A 17,542-nucleotide genomic window follows, 5' to 3' on the forward strand; every position below is an offset into this window, starting at 1 on the left:
TAACTGCAGCCATAAAATCTTCAATAATCACATGAAAATAATATAACTTTTGACAAGTTGTAGATGATCAATTTAATAATATAAAAGGTCAAAACATCCAGATTCAATGAAATTATGGGAAAATAAGCTCATTACTAGTCTGTTGTCGACAAAAAAAAATCAATCTATTGTTTGTAATTATCACAGCTTCTATCTCTTTTTCATTAAGCTAGTGTACAGATCTCCTAGACTATGCCATACTATGTTCCTACCTCTCTCAAGAAACAAAACTTCTCTCTCACCTCTATTAAACAACAAACATTTTATAATGTTTATAATGTTTTATATAAGTTATGAAGGTCTTGGCCTATAAATCAGAACATTTGCCCTATGGATTTAGTATTACCTTAGATTCAAGCTTACTTAATAAATTAAAAGCAACAGAACTTGAAATGGCAAAAGATGTGAGAATAAACATTTGGATGGGGTAAAAGAATGGAGAGAAATGCATTACAGGAATCTTAGATAAAAGCTAATAAAGAAAATAATACATACATAGGAAACAAGACATGGCCTTATGGTTTTATTCTGCCTCTTTAATAGGGCATAACACCCTTAAATTTGCAATGGGCTCATGTATATATTTATATAAATACACACACATATGTATTCTCTTGCAATAGGCAATAATAACTGGTCCACCTAACACATTACAGTTGCAAAAACTGAATTCCCAATGTGATACTAAATAAAAAAAAATGTTGAAGATGTTTTGTAACCACAAAGCATTGCACTGATGTGACCAATTAATATCTTAGTATTATTTACATTAAAGAAGTCCATATTTATCTACTTCAGCAGGCATTTCTAAAGATACATTGATTTCTAGCTGTATTATAAAGACCATAAATAATGATCTTAAGTCTTCCCCTTAAGAAATTTTCACCCTATTTCAGAAGTCAATATATGCCATAATAAAGTGGATAATATTCTGAAAAAAAAATGATTCAGAGTAAAACTTTAAGTCTAAGATGCATTGATTGATTTGAAAAATAAAATTCAATTAGATATCTGTAACTGTATGTTCCATAGCAAACTCAAACTGTATGCTAAGTTCATCACCTTCACATGAATCCTTATCCCTGGACACAAAAACAAAAAAAAATGAAATATCTAATTCCTTATTATGATCTCTCTTGCTCTATGTTAATCACATTAACAAGTTAGAAACCTTACAAAAACTTACTTCTGGCCAGTCACCAACTTAAGTCTATGTGCCCTTTATCATCCTTTAGTTCATCTTACATTTTGGGGCCTTTATGAATTTTCATCTATAGTAGTATAAAAAATTCCTATAATGGACTGAATGTGTTTTCTACATCATTCGTATGTTGAAGCCCTAACCCCCAAGTTATGGTACTAGGAGGTGAGGCTTTGGGGAGGTAATTAGGGTTTTGGTTATTTTTTTTAAGATTTTATTTATTTATTCATGAGAGACACACACAGAGAGAGACAGAGACACAGGCAGAGGGAGAAGCAAGCTCCATGCAAGCAGCCCGACACGGGACTCGATCCTGGATCCCAGGATCATGCCATGAAACACTCAACTGCTGAGCCACCCAGGCATCCCGGTAATTAGGTTTAAATAAGGTCATGAAGGTGGAGCCCCATGATGGAATTAGTGCTTTTATAAGGGGAGTAAGAGACATCAGTTACCTCGAATGGATCATGCGCAGGACAGGAAGAGGGACCTCACCTAAAACTGCATCTGCCAGCTTTGATTTTGGACTTCTTGGCCACCCAAACTTTGAGAAATAAAGTCTTTTGTTTAAGCCACGCTATCCATGGTATTTTATTATAGCTGCTGAGCTAAAACAATTACCATCCAGTTTCCCTGAATTGTTTTCCCATTTTAATCTGTCTTCTACAGGATTGCTAGGACAATGTGTTAAATCATAAATATCATCTTTCATAGTTTTCTGCTTAAAACACTTAAGCAATTCCCCACTGCTTTTAGAACAAACCCAAACCCCCCAAACTGACACATAAGACTCTTCCTGAACTGACTCCAGCAGACACCTTTGCAGCCTCATTTCTGGCTGGTTGGTCCAGTTTTCTGCTGCAGCCATTCAGAACCACACAAGATCACACAGTCACTCCTCTGAGGCCCTGCCTTTTTTTTCTCTCCCTTTGGTAAAGTATCCTTCCCTATTTTTGCCTTTCATGGCCCCAAGTCTATTCTTTGATACTGAAGAACTCAAATTCATCAGCATCAATCTCCTCTAATCTCATTAGATATTTTTAAAAATATATTCAACAAGTCAGTATGAGTTTATTGTATCCACTCTCTCTGCTAGGCCCCTGGGTAGGCATGAGTGATACAAGGCAAAATAAAGCAGGCATAGATTTTGTTTTCCTGGAGCTTAAAATGACCCTCCACTTTATTCTGATAGCAACAGAATTTCTCCATTTTCACACTTCTTGGAAGTTTATCTCTTATACTAGCATAGTAGTCATAATGTTTTATTCACTTGCTTGTCCACAGCATATAAGTGGCATCTGGTACCTAATAAAAGGCTCAATGAAGCTTCAACTGAATGAATAAGTTTTATCATTCTGTGGATTAAATTACTAAGAAAATCTGTATGAAAGATATTGAATTTGAGTTGTGCTAAAGTAGTTAATTTGGATTGTTAGAAGAAAGGAAGACATTGGGATCTCTGGGTGGCTCAGTGGTTTAGCACCTGCCTTTGGCCAGGGCATGATCCTGGAGTCCCGGGATGGAGTCCCACATCAGGCTCCCTGCATGGAGCCTGCTTCTCCCTCTGCCTGTGTCTCTGTCTCTCTCTCTCTCTCTCTCATGAATAAATAAATAAAATAAAAAAAAAGAAAGGAAGACATTGCAGAATGGGGACACATGATATTTAAGGTTTGTACGACATTAAAGAGTAAATTAACCTCTCTGAATCTCAATTCTATCAACTGTAAAATTAGGTTAATAATATCTACCTTATAGGTTCTTTACAAATATTAACTTGTAAAAGCTGAAGTAGAGGGTTTAGCATTATACTAGGTACATAATGAATAAAAATATATAAAAATCACCATTATTGTTATATAAGGTTTATCCATTCTCTAAAAGATTTTAAAAGGGATAGCTGAAGTTTTCAAATTATTTCTGTGCAAAATGTTGTTGCAACTGATATAGGTAATAACTGCTACTGTTTTATCTCAAACCACACAAAAGTAATATAAAATTTCACTAAATAACAATTTGTCACTGCATGTAAATGTGTTCAGTTGATATTTATATCCATCTTTAATTACTGTTTATAAGTTATACAGTTAGCAGATTTTAAAATTAAGCTTATTAAACAAAGCTTAAGTGCAAGCCCATGCTACTGAAAGTTAAGTAATTTCTAATAAATTATTAACTGTAAAAACTTAAAAGACTCTTGAAGATTTACAGTGATTTTTGAAGAGAAATATCATAGTTAAGAAAACAGGAAAAATGAGGCTAAAATCAGACTACTATACCAAAAAATTAGGCTACTGTACAGCAGACACACATTACTCTGAGTCCTTTGTCACATAAACTTTAAAAGTAAGCTATAATCTAAAGAAGATAGATAAATTCCCAGTAAGTATGTGAAAAGATGCTCAAAAATATAAGCCATTAGGGAAATCTAAGTCAAAACCATAGTGAGATAATACTGTACACATGCAGAATGGCTATATGCAGATTGTGGTGAAAGTGTAGAAAAATTGGAACTTTCATATACTGCTAGTAGAATGTAAAATGGTGCAGCTGTATTGGAAAACAGTATGCCAGTTCCTCAAAGAATTAAAGTTACCATATAAACCAGCACTTCTATTTTTTTGTTATGATGCTCAAGAGAACTGAAACTCTACTTTCACATACATACAAAAACCTTATCAACATATGTTCATAATAGCATTATTCATAATAGTAAAAAAGCAGACACAACCCAAATATCATCGACTGAAGAACAGATAAAAAGATTAACATGATATATTCATATAATGGACTATTATTTACCTGTAAAGTGGAATGAAGTACTGATACCTGCTACATACACGGAACAACTTAAAAAATGCCAATGAAAGAAGGTAGTCACAAAAGGCCTTATAGCATGATTCCATTTAAGTGAAATGTCCAGAATATGCAAGTCAATAGATACTAAAAATAGATTAAATAAATGGTTGCCTTGGGTTGGAGTGTTGGGAGAAAATAGAGAATGATTGCTAATGGGTGGGATGTTTCTTTTAGTGATAATCAAAATGTTCTACAAGACTGATTGTGTTCATGGTTGCAGATGCCTCATATTCCCAAACATTAGTACAGATCCATGGTCATTCTTTCTCAGCCCATGATTCTCCGTTTTGTCCTCATTTCCAAACAAACACAAATCCTAAAAGATCTGTGGTAGCCCAAAGCCCTATAAACATTAGGAGAGTATAAAGTTCAAAGCCAACTAAATCTGGGTTTAAATTCAAGCACTGCCCTTACTAGCTGAGTAAACATCTGCTCTTCAAAGTTTAGTTTCTCTCATCTTTGACAATGAAGATGATGTCAAAAGGCTTTTGTGAATATTAAATAAGATATATATATATATATATATATATATATATATATATATATATAGTCCATAACATGCCCCAGAAATGCTTTTTCCTCTTCTCTGTTTCAGTTACTTCATTTCTTCAACTGTAGCATTTACTTTATTAATACTTTGATCTGTCCTCAAGCGCTCAGCCAGTTCCCCTTGGTAAACTAGCCAGACTTTGACAAATGCAGGACACTCAGGCTGTGCTTATCACTCTGGTGATAAGCTGACCTCTAATAATTCTGGTTCAAATTATGTGTAGAGGAATTTTTCCTACACCACCGACCAATTCTCTGACACTAGCTGGCTGTCCAATAATTCAACTCAATTCTGTCACTACCTACCCAGAAACAGCATCAGATTCCACAGGGTAATGCTTAGTTCCACAAAACTTGTCCATCTCAGATGCCAATTGCATGTCCAGGTTATCACTAAATGGCTGTAGACTGGAATTTCCAACAGCTTGGATAATTTTCTAGAGCCACTCACAGAATTGAAAGAAATATTTCATTTACTGGATTACTAATTTATTATAAAAGGTTATAACCCAGAAACAGCCAGGTGGAAGTGATACATAGGATAAGGTATGGGGGAAAGTCCTCAGAGCTTCCTTACTCTCCCTATGCACACCACTCTCCCTTGTATCTCCATGTGTTCATCAACCTGGAAGCTTAACAAATCTTGTCCTTTTGGGTTTTTATTAAGGCTTCATTCCATAGGTATGATTGATTAAATCATTGGCCATTGGTGATTGAACTCAACCTTTAGCCCCTCACCCTATATCCCAGAGGTCAGGTCAGGTCAGGTCAGATGAAAGTTCCAACCCTTTAATCATCATTCCTGGCAACCAGTCTCCATCCTAAGGTGGATTCCAAAGACATCTCATTAACAAAGGACACTTTTATGGCTATCATCAATTTAGGAAATCCCAAAGGTTTTAGGAGTTCTGTGCCAGAATTGGGACAAAGATCAAATATACATTTCTCATTGTAAACCATAATATCATGACTTCACTAGTCAATTTCATACCACTTTTTGCTGAGTATAAATAGAACCTTAGAACATGGGCTAAGTTGGCAAAAGAATTAAAGCATATTAGCAACCCTTTATTAGATTCTCATGGGAAAGGCTTGAATTTACACTAAAGGCAACAAAGATATGCTAGTTATATTAACAGTTACTTCTAGATTCAAAGCACATTATTTTATAATGCATGTCTGACATTGTTTATTTTATTTTTATTTTATTTTCATCAGTTAGGGACTAAAAATCTTACAACAAATAAAAAAACACATAAGAAATGAGATAATACACACATATATGTATTTATGTGCTTATACACATGTATAAAGACATACTAATCGTGTGGCAAATATAATTTTGTGCTAAGATGACAAGAGAGAATAATTAATAATCCATTTTAATTTCTAGATAAATTAAGTGTGAAAGGCTAATGTGAACTTTAATCAAATTGGAAGGTCTCACAAAATATAAGACTTGAGTTAGGCCTTGTATGATTGTAATATTTGGATATAGTTTTAAAAGATGTATATTCTAAATTGCGATACTTACATGAACAATGGATAATTCTAATTAGGGTAAAGGAGGAGCCATGAAGGAATAAGACCCTGAGGAAATGATAGAATCACCAAAGTCCTGGGTACATCCACAGATATATTTGCAGTACAAACCAAAAATACTGCAGATAAGTTATGATTTATCTCCTTTTAAATGGTGAATATAAAATCCTGTTTATATGATTTATGGAGTCTGAGGAATGCACATTTCCTCTTGGAGCATTAACAAATGAATGAGCACTCTGGTCAAGAGAATCATTAATTTAGGAAGAAGATACACTTGATCTTGCACTTAATCAAGAAACACATTTCCCTAGATTAAAAAAAGAAGAAGAAGAATCCAAGAGAATTAGGAATGCAAAGTTGTCTCCCATGCAGAAAGGTCAGAGCAAACCGAAGGCACTTTATAAAAGTGGCAAGCTTGGCAGAGCCATATGCCACGCCTATTGTTCCCATAATAGAGCTCTGAATGGCTTGGGGGAAGACAGAAGAGAGGAGGCTCTTACCAGTTACTCTCTCACTTTAAAGCCTGCAAAGATAACATATTTAAAGTAGACGTTGGTTTCAAATATTTTTATGCATATAAGGCATAATCTCTGCCTCGTGGTCTATAAATATCTTGTGGCTAAACAGTTCTTTGTTGTAAGGGTCTGTTCATGTTTATTGTAGGATGTTTAGTAGCATCCTTGGCCTCTGCTCACTAAATATCAATAGTTTCCTTGCTCCAGTCATGAAACATCTTCAAATATTGACAGATTTCTGCTGAGAGCAGGGGGGCAATATCATTCAACAGAGACTTATTCCCATCCTCCCATCCTCAGAAACATTATATATACAGCAGGAAAAAAAGTAGAGGAGACCTTAGGTCACTGCCATATGCATACTCCTTTCACTACCTAAACACCTTCTTTAGGATGGTTTAGTCTCTGTCTCCTTGCCTTTCCATGAGCCTATTATGATTCAGCTCAGATCCCAGTTCCTCCTGAAGACTTTCCTGATGATACTAGTTTCAATTAGGTATCTCTGCTCTTTTTCTCACTTATACTTTGACCAAGCATAGAATTTACTATCATGCGTTGCAATTTTTTGTTAACTTGCTTGTCTCTTTTTCTAGACAATGAGTTCCTTAAGGTTAAAGAATCTTTCTCATCCGTATATTAATTTATAAAGCCTTATATAAAAGTATTGTGAACAGGCTTACTAAAAAAAATTACTGAGTGAAGGAATGAATATAAGCTTTATATATCGACGATGTGATACATAACTTAAAGAAATCAGAAGATGAGATACAGACACGAAATAAAGAACCAAAGTTAACTACTGATATTCAGAAGGAAAAGGAAGTAAAGACTTGTGGTGAGAGAAATTTAATAAAACTTGGACAGACTTGCCCAGTGAGGAGGACACAGAAAATATAATCACTACCTCTGTGTTTCTCTTTTGGTAAGTGAATGACTTTGCATAAATCTAAGCTCTGGATAAACTGGGAAGCTAGGACCTATACAAAGTTAGCAGGTTGGCAAAGCCCAAGAAATTTCCTGTTTGGAATGAGCCACCACAAATTTCTAGTACCATCTTTTCTTTGTATAAAATTCATTTTTCCATCTCCTTATCAAATTATCATTTAGGTAGCTTTTCTAGAACAATACCTCTGGTTATGAGGATTAGTTATGTCTATTTTATGTTGCATATGATGATCATTCTAATACCTGAAGATCCTTTGCGTGTGCCAAATCTCTTTTCTGTGTTAAACATTTCCACTACCTTCCACTAGTCTTCCTGTGACCTAGTTTCTGGACTCATCAGGTTACATTCAAATGAGGAAAAGACTGAGAATAAATTGTGGTTTCAGGTCAGTTATTAGTTGTAGGGACTAGTAGGTGTCAACTGGGCTTTCTAATTTTCTCCTTTCTCATCCGTAAAGTTGGTATAATTTTATCTTTCTTAAAGGAAAATTTGAAATAATGCAGAGTCTTTCATAATGGCTCACATATAGCGAGTGCTTCCTAAATGTCAGTTTCCATGCTGCTTCTCTATTCTGTTCCTCTTTCTCTTGTACTTTCATTTGATTGGTTATGGCCAGTTACCTATGAATAACACCCTTGAGAGAATTCCCACCCACTCATTTGTCATGCTGCCTCCCTTTTACAACTCCCTTTACCATTCCCACACTGAGATAATCAGAGAAATTTCTTTAAGAACTATTACCACTCCTACTAAGAATTAATTAATAATAGAGATCCTAAAGCATTTCTTCCAAGCTTGTCTTTAAAAAAAATAGTCCATGTTTAGGAAATTTTGGTCCTCATCTCTACTTCAAAGCATGCTTATTTTACTATGCCTTGTTATCAGGAAACTCATTCAAATTGTTGCATACATAGGCCCACACCTGGGGGTATAAAGAAGATTGACTGCATATAATTAGGTGGGCAAGAGGGGAGAAAACATTATCATAAGGATCAAACTCCAGATTCAACAATATGAAACGATATAATAGGAATCGTTGGAAAAAAAGGAAAAAAGTGGTAAAAAAAATCAGAACATCAGGCAACTGGACTATGATACAATGAGTATAAAATTATAATTATTTCTAGATCCAAACTACTGGAGAACAGGGATTCAGAATGTACTTACCAGCTATATTCTCGTTGCTTTAAGGCATTCAAATGGTAAAAAATTCAGACAGAAATGGAGTTAAGATACTGCAATATGTATAGTAGGAACATGAACAATATTTATGGAGAACTATGTAAATAGCTATAATATAATGGCTATATAGAAGTTTTGGTCCAGATGAATAAGCCATATGGAAAAACATGTAAAAGGTCACATTTAGTTTCCTCAGAATTCATTTTGCTTGCTGAACAAGTAGTAAACAAGTATACATGCAAAAAGATAAATGTTCTTCTCAACCTCCTGTTTTGTTGTTTTTCTTAACCATAAAAATATGTGAAATCTTAATTAGCTATCTACTGCTACATAAATGATTAGCCCAAAATACAGTGCCTTAAACAATAAACATTTATTATATTACAGTTTCTCAGGATCAGGGATTTGAGAGTGGGTTTAAATGAGAATTTCTGGCTCGGGGTATCTCATAAGGTTTCAGAAAAATTGCTGGGCTTGACTGAGGATTACTAAATTACTAAATCTACTTCCCAGAGGGTTTACTCACCTGGCTGCTGGCTGGGTGGGGAGGGGGTGGAGGGGTGTCTCCATCCCTTGTTATATATGTCTCTCGTCAGGGCTGCCTTAGTGTTGTCAAGGCATGGAAGCTGGCTTTCCCTGCACGAGTGATCTGAAAGAGAATAATCGAGACAGATACCACAGTACCTCTTTATATTCTCCTCTTGGGTGTCAGTTATATCTTATTCTATTCATTCGAAATGAGTCAGTAAAAGTCCAGCCCACACTCAAGGGGAGGAGGAAACATCCTTATGTTATAATACAATAGAAACCAAGTACAAACAAATAGACCAAGAGAGAGATAAAGAGGGAAAGCAAGAAAGGAAGAGAAAGAAGCAGAAGAAAGAGATTGAAACAATTTGATGGTAGTAGTAAGGTCTGGGGCTAGTTCACTGTGCACGTGGTGTGGAGGGAATCACTTTCACTTGCTGGGACTAGGGCTGGAGGCAGAAGATCTAGACAAATACCAAATTTCTGATACTCCCTTTGGTAAAATCCTGGGCAATACTTCTAAGTCTTTCTTTTTTTTTTTTTCCGGTAAAATCCTCAGCTTCCTCATCTGTAAACAAGGTGGAATACAGTGATGTTTTTCCAGCCTTAACATTCTCAGAGTGGAGGTGTAAGAAGGCAGAGGAAGTATTTAGGATGTATACACTTAGATCACAATAGCATGTTTCTTCAAAGACATTAATTATCTCGACTTAGCCTGTGTGTTTGAACAATCTGTTGCTACAGAACAAAATATAACCAAAATGTAATGTTTAAATTTTTTTAAGTACTATTCTCTTTTATGGTTCTACTGGTTTCTGGGTTCAACTGAGATCTGTTATATGACTGGAGCTGAAAGTTTGCTGCGTAGCACATATAACAAGGAAGCCCCATACTGATGCTCATGGTCATTGACTAGAACTTAGGAGCAGCCAGCAACAGAGCACCTCTGTAGGGCCTCTCCATGTGGCTTGGGAGTTTCTCACAGCAATACCCCTGGTTTTCAAAAGGCAGGAAACAAGTTTTCAGGCTAGTTAAGGGCCATGGGTACAAATGCTACAGCATCACCTTTCCCTTATTCTACTGGTCAAAGCGCTTAGATTTCTAGGGAACAAAGTTAGAAACTTGACTTCTCAGTGATGAGGGAGGTCATGTTACAGAAGTAATGGGGGAGGGAAAATGTTTCTGTAAACTTCTTTGAAAAATGAAGTGTGCCACAGTGTGATTATGTGACAGATACAAGAATATTTAATGTACAGCCTCTGAAAATATTTGCATATATGAAAAATTCTGAGTCAGTTGTTAACATTAATGATATCTGTAATTAATCATTGATTGCTGCTGGTATATGGCCACAAGAGCTGCCCTAACAGGGTATCCTCATCTCCCAGGCTGCAAATTTAGCAGTTAAAAAGTGGACAACACAATTAGGCTAACAATGTGGTCCATCAAGAAAGTGTTTGGAGTTCCTAACACCTTTTACTTTAGAAATATTTATGAGTGTATATATATAAATATATATGTGTGTGTGTGTGTGTCTGCAAACATATGCATTTACTTTCTAAATACTTAATTGTCACATACAGATTAGCAAAGTGACTGAGTAAATAATTAACTTTTGTTTTCTTGAAATTTGTATTTTAACCAAAGCAAAATTGTCAATCCATAGACAGTATCGACAGGATGTTACACTGAATTTATAGATAACATTAATTAGACACCTGGTTTCCATAATATCCCCCTTATATCTTGGCTACCTAAAGAGTAATATTTATAGATTTTTATTCAGTATGACAACTTACAACCAACTTTACCATTTTACTGTAATTTTGTTTAGTACTTATTCTGTATTACCAGTTTTATGTTTTAAGAAATATGATGGTCTTGTCAAAAGTCAGGTTTTAGCTTCTTGGAGAAAAGAGCTAAATTTATAAGACCGTGAAAAGTGAGAGTTCTCTAATTAGATAAGGAGTTAACATTAAGACAGTAAAAAATACTGTTTTTGCAAATTTATTCTTCCTTTTTTTATATTTTATTTTTGCTTCATGTTTTGAAATGGAATATTTAAAATCACATTTGGCTAGGACTATAATGCAGACGGATCAGTTCTTGAAATGATATGGAGGAGATTCCATTTCTGGCAGGAGCCAACTAAGGTTGGTCTGCCCAAAACCCCAAGTGAGAGCAAACAGAAAAAATCAGACAAAAACTAAAACACATATTTAAAAGCATTGGAGAGATAATATGAACTATGGTGTCAACACGAGGAAGAGGGATGCCAACTTCTGCCTTTCACCTGTGGACAACTGCTAACACTGAACATGGTGGCTGACAGAGCATTCACTAGATTTGTGGGGATGATGGTACAGAAACTGGAGTTCAGAGCCTACTATGGCATCTAAGAAAAAACCCAAATATCCAGAAAATGGAATTGCAAACACAAAAACACACACGATTATTATGTTCTATGAAATAAAAGATAAATAATTTCACTAGACAGTGGTGATATTTACTAGCAAATGGGATAACTATAGAAAAGAATCATATAGGAATCCCTGGGTGGCTCAGGGTTCTGGGATCGAGTCCTGCATTAAGGTCCCTGCAGGGAGCCTGCTTCTCCCTCTGCCTATGTCTCTGGCTCTCTCTCTATGTCTCTCATGAATAAATATATAAAATCTTAAGAAAAAGAATCACATAGAATGTATAGAATTTAACAACATAATCACAAATAAGGACTCAAACAATAACTAAAACTATGGAAGTGGAAAATGTGCCAGAAGAAAACACCCTGTCTACTAGTACTCTGTGTTTCATTCCACTCGTATCTTGTCAGATCCTCTCCTTCATTCATCCCTGATCATGGTGGATTTTATGTGTCAACTTGAGTGGGCCATAGGGTGCCCAGATATTCAAACATTATTCTTGTTGTGCCAATGAGGGTGTTTATGAATGAAATTAATATTTGAATTAGTAGATGTGAATTGGTGTACACACACACACACAAACACACATCTCTTTTCTGCATCATTGCATTTTTTTTATACTGAGCCATTCTGACTGGCGCATAAACATGCTCCAGAATTTCTGCCCTTAGCCTCAGTTTCCCCTTCTGTTTACTACTCACTTGTTAATCCTTGGATGCACGTTTTCATTCCCTCTTTTCTTTGTGTGACAGTGTGATGTTGAGTGGGTAAGACGGGAGAAAAAAAGGTAGAGATGGCCCAATAACCAAATCTTGCCTGAAGAGTCCAGATGTAGACAAAATATATCACCTATTAAATTCCTAAAATTCCAAAACTACAAGAAAAGTTCCATTTACCTTTAGCCTATAAATTTGATAAGTTGACTGGAGGCAAAAATGCATTATTTAAACTTGACATTACAGATATTTATTTTTAGGGGCAAAAGATATTTAGTTTGCCTTGATTTATTTTTAAGGAAATATTCTTTGTCCAAATAGACAGAGCACCAATATTTCAAGCCAATATTTTTCTAGTATTGTTTTAAAACTGCTAGGGTCATAGGACCTTGATCTAGCATGGCAGCCAGACCAAAAAATATATATGTCAGCTCATGCTCTAAGCCAACAATACAGCCAAGAACAGAGAATGTGTAAACACAATGACATCTGAATTCAAACAAGGTGAAAATTTTATTCCCAGATGACATGTTTCATCTTAATGTAGAGATATCACTGAAATTTGTGTTCAGAAAATGACACTTCTCAAAGCACCACACTAGGGGGGAGTCAATAAAGTAGTTTGATCAGTAATTAACTGTCAGTTACTCTAAGCAAGTTTTGTACAATTTTTTCCCTAGAGAATGGTAATAGTTTTCCCAAATGTTTTGTTGCTTTTTCTTGGGTAGCTGATGATGCTATTTTTTGACTAATATTACCTATTATCTCTCATTTCTGCTTAGGAGGTTTTCTCTATAATCTTGTTTTTGTTTTTGTCTGCTTGTTTTGTAGAAGTGATCATAAAATTAAGGCAAGTAAAGGGATATAATGATTATTTTTGTAGTAACTGAACAGCTTGACTTACCCTGGATCCTCATTTTTATTTTTAAATGAATTTTAAGGACAGAACTAGTTTACATCCTAACCATACTTTTTTGATGTAAGGATCTTTGGTGACTTACTCCTCCTTTTCCTGTTTCTTTTATCTATAAAATGAGCATAGCCTAATTATAGACATGCACTTATACTATGTAATGATATAATTTTATATAATCTAATATCCCAAAATATATTGAACTAAGTATAAGCCTAATAAAACATAGCTATAATGAAATTTTAAGTATCTCTGTGCATTTAATAATTTTGTTCCCAATATTTTTTTAATTTTAAAATTGTGGTAAAATACAAATAAAATCTACCATCTTAGCCATTTTTAAACGTATACTTCAGTGGCATCAAGTATATTCATATTATTGTACAACCATTACCACCATCCATCTGCAGAACTCATCTATAGCCACTAAACAATTATTTCTCATCACTCCTTCCCTCAAGCCCTTGGCAACCACCATTTTCCTCTCTATCTCTATGCATTTGACTACTTTAGAAATCTCATATCAATGGAATAATACCATATTCTACTTTTTGCTATGTTGACTAAGAATGATACCCTCAGGTTTGATCCGTTTTAAAGTACATTTCAGAATGTACCATCACCTCTTTTATGCTGAATAATATTCCATTGTATGTATATACCAAGTTTTGTTCATCCATTCATCGATGGACACCTGGGGCGCTTCTATCTTTTGGCTATTATAAATAATTACAGTTAGCAGTGAAAGATGCAACAGTGACTACCCACCTGTGTTTGCACCTCTGTGTCTCCAATCAGAATTGGCAATTAGTGATAAGAGCACAGATCCCTGATCTTTGAAGGACAGTATCCTTACTGCCTGCCTTGCAAGTTGCTCCAGGAACACATACACAGCTACCTGCCACAGGGCTAGGTTTGGAGGATAGTAACTATACCAACCTAATAGCTGAAATTGACCAAAATGAACTATGGCTTACCACCACGCCTTCCCCTAGAAGTCTCAAGCTTTGAACATGCTCCAGAGTTTCAAAGTAATCTCATCAGATAGATTCTACCAATAAAAATGTTGTCTAGGTGGGAAGACAGATTCCTGGTGCCTCCTACTGTGTCATCTCCCCAGAATCCTCTGTTCAATAAGTATTTTGAGAAACAAATGCATTTGACAAAAATAAACAAAGCAATTTACACTTTGTGTTTCTTCACATTTCTCTACTTAGTGCATTCATTCATGGATTGAATGCCTGACATTTGGCAGGCCTCTAAGAGTCCAAGATAATTAAATTTTGTAGTCTCCTAGCTTCTAAAACTTTGAAGTCTAATAGGAGAGACAGGTATAAGCAAGCAACTGCAGTACCATGTATATATATGGCTTTAACTGAACAATGCACAAGGGTCAGGGTTGTCTACCTTCTGCCTGGGTGAGAGTGAGAGGTTGGGAGGCTGGGAAGTGAATACTTCATTTCACCGATGGCTATCTCCTTCTTGTGAATAATTGGCAAAACTTGGGTACCTCTTCTATTCCCTCTCCACCTCAGCTGTTTTGCCACCATCAAAGTTCTCTAAAACATGCAAACCTGTCTCAAATGTGGGGAATTGGGCAAACTTAGTTTTTACCCACAACTGTCCTTTAAACTCTCATTTCCCAAGAGTTCACTGATTTCATAAAGATGAGCATCTTTACTTTAATCCCAATTTCCCTTTCTCTCATGCATATATTCATCAATTTATTGATTCATTGGGTAAATTTTTTTGAGCACCTAAGACTGTGTTCCAGTGAAAATGATAAGTATTTTGCTACTACTGCCTGAAAGAAGAGCCACAATCAAGGCACTTTACAAGCAGTCTCTGTCTTGTATAACTTGTATCCTAGTGAACAATATAGACATTAGATTAAAAAAAAACCCAAGGGGGATGAGATACTCTGCTTTCTCTCTGTCTCTGTCTTTCTCTTTCTCTTACACACACACACACACACACACACACACACACACACTCTCATAGAATATTTTTTCAATATTTTTCATAGGGTTTCTGTTCTAATGGACTCACAAAATGAGAAAATTATAACTATCTTTAGTAGTTCCATTTAATGCAGCTTATTTTATGCCACCAGCCCACATAAATAGATATTTACTTCTTGTTCTCTTTGTCTAATCTCTAGATCTAGTCTGAGATGGCTACCTTTAGACTAAGGCCCTTTGCAGCTCAATTTGTTGTGTTCTTTAATCTTCCACAGGATATGGACATGCAATCAGTTCCAAGCCCTAATGGCTCCTATTGTTGTTACCCTTTCATACCAGAATAATTCAGGCCTTCCATGGAAGCAGCTTTGGAGAGCTGTTGATATCTCTGTCTGACAGTGTGCCACATCTGTTCTGCCTTTGTCCACTCACCGGGGACAGAAGCAAAACGTCGTGGGACATCATGTACTGCATTATTTAGCAATGAGTGAGAGGACACCTCTAGAGAAGAATGTAATTTTAAACTGGAAAAAAATGATTAAGAATCATGGGCATGAAAGAAACAGTAGCAAGCAGATGTTGTAAAACACCGGTAAGGAGGAAAGAAAGGCGACAGCTGAGAGTGAATTGATTTTCCTCCTAAGTTTTGCATCCTTACTCAATCATGCCAGATGGAGAAGCAATCACTAAGACATAAGGTCCTGTTGGTCTCACTGCCCTTCCCACAAGAGAACTGGTTGAAAATACTTTCCAAAAGCAGCCAGAATGATAAAAGCAAATGCACTGTTTCATTTACTAATCAAGATTCAATTTATCTCACTCATTTGAGACAGCAAGCTGTGGTGGAAAAGAACAGTCTTTGAGTTAGGGAGAGAGCAGCTTTGAATCCTAATTCTTTTACTTCCTACTTGTGTGACCTTGAGTGAGTTTCTTTTCCATTCTGAGCCTTAGTATTATTACTTACAAAAGATTAAAAACTAACATTTATTGAGACCTTACTTTGTGCTAAAAGCATTATGCTTATCACTTTAATTTATTGTCTTGTTTAATCCTTCCAAAAAACCTCTGAGGTACATATTATTAGCTGGTTTCTATAAGAGAAAAAAAAAGTGAATTTAAGAAGTTTATAAAGGTTGACAATCCAATATGGAAGTTAGTTGCATGGGTGATAGGGTAGGAGTGCCTGGGTTCAAATCCCAGATTCATCATATAAGTTTGGACATCCTTTCTTTTTTTTTTTTTTTCATATCTTTGTGCTATAGTTTCTTCACAGATAAATGTGGGTATTGAGAAAAGTTGTATCATATAATAGCTATGGAATTAGATGAGATAGCATGTGTTTTTGTATCATTTCTGAAACATACCTGTTCAATACATAATAATCAATACTATATGTAGTATATTATGTATATATCAATATATTAGTATTAGTATTACCACTGTTGCCATTTTAGGCTAGATTACTCATCGTCTAAGTCACACATCTAAATTTAAACCCAGGTTTGTCTGACTACAAAGCCTTCACTCTATTCATCAATAATAGTGAGTGCTTTGTGAGAGTTAACTGCTATAGCACAAGGAAATTTCAACACAAATTAGGTGTCAAATACTTTCTAATTCCTCCTAGACCCTCCTCTTTTCTTTCCAGCTGTCAAGAGAATAAAACCTTGCATTTGACAAGGGCTATGCCTCTCACTTTTAATTTTGCATACAAATGTCTCCAATTTCCACTATATTCCTCAGATTTTTTTTTTCAAACTATCTCACGTACTCCTTATCCTTGTTGTGCCCTGTAAATATTGATGATATTCAGGGTTACATACTCAGCCAAGTTTTCTCCTTCTGTTCTCTTATAACCAATTATATGTCACTTACCTTGATCAATAAAAGACAAATGCAGGCCTATTAAGAAGAGACTGTATTTGAAAGAACTATTGCAAAGAGTTGGCAAAAGAGACTGTTCTAGGGGCAGGAGTATGGCCACAGTATGCAAGTTTCACAAGGGTTAGGCCTAAGGATTTTTCTTCCACTGGAAAAGGCAAACGAAGCTGAAAAGAACCAGGTATGGGAAAGTGAGATGAATAGGAATGGCATAATTAAACAGATTAGAGAATGGCTTGTCTTGAGATCATCCTATTCTCAGGAGAGGCTGTTAAAAGGCAGGTTGTAGC

Source organism: Nyctereutes procyonoides, unplaced genomic scaffold, assembly GCF_905146905.1.
Source record: "Nyctereutes procyonoides isolate TBG_1078 unplaced genomic scaffold, NYPRO_anot_genome, whole genome shotgun sequence".
In the NCBI taxonomy this organism is placed as follows: Eukaryota; Metazoa; Chordata; class Mammalia; order Carnivora; family Canidae; genus Nyctereutes; species Nyctereutes procyonoides.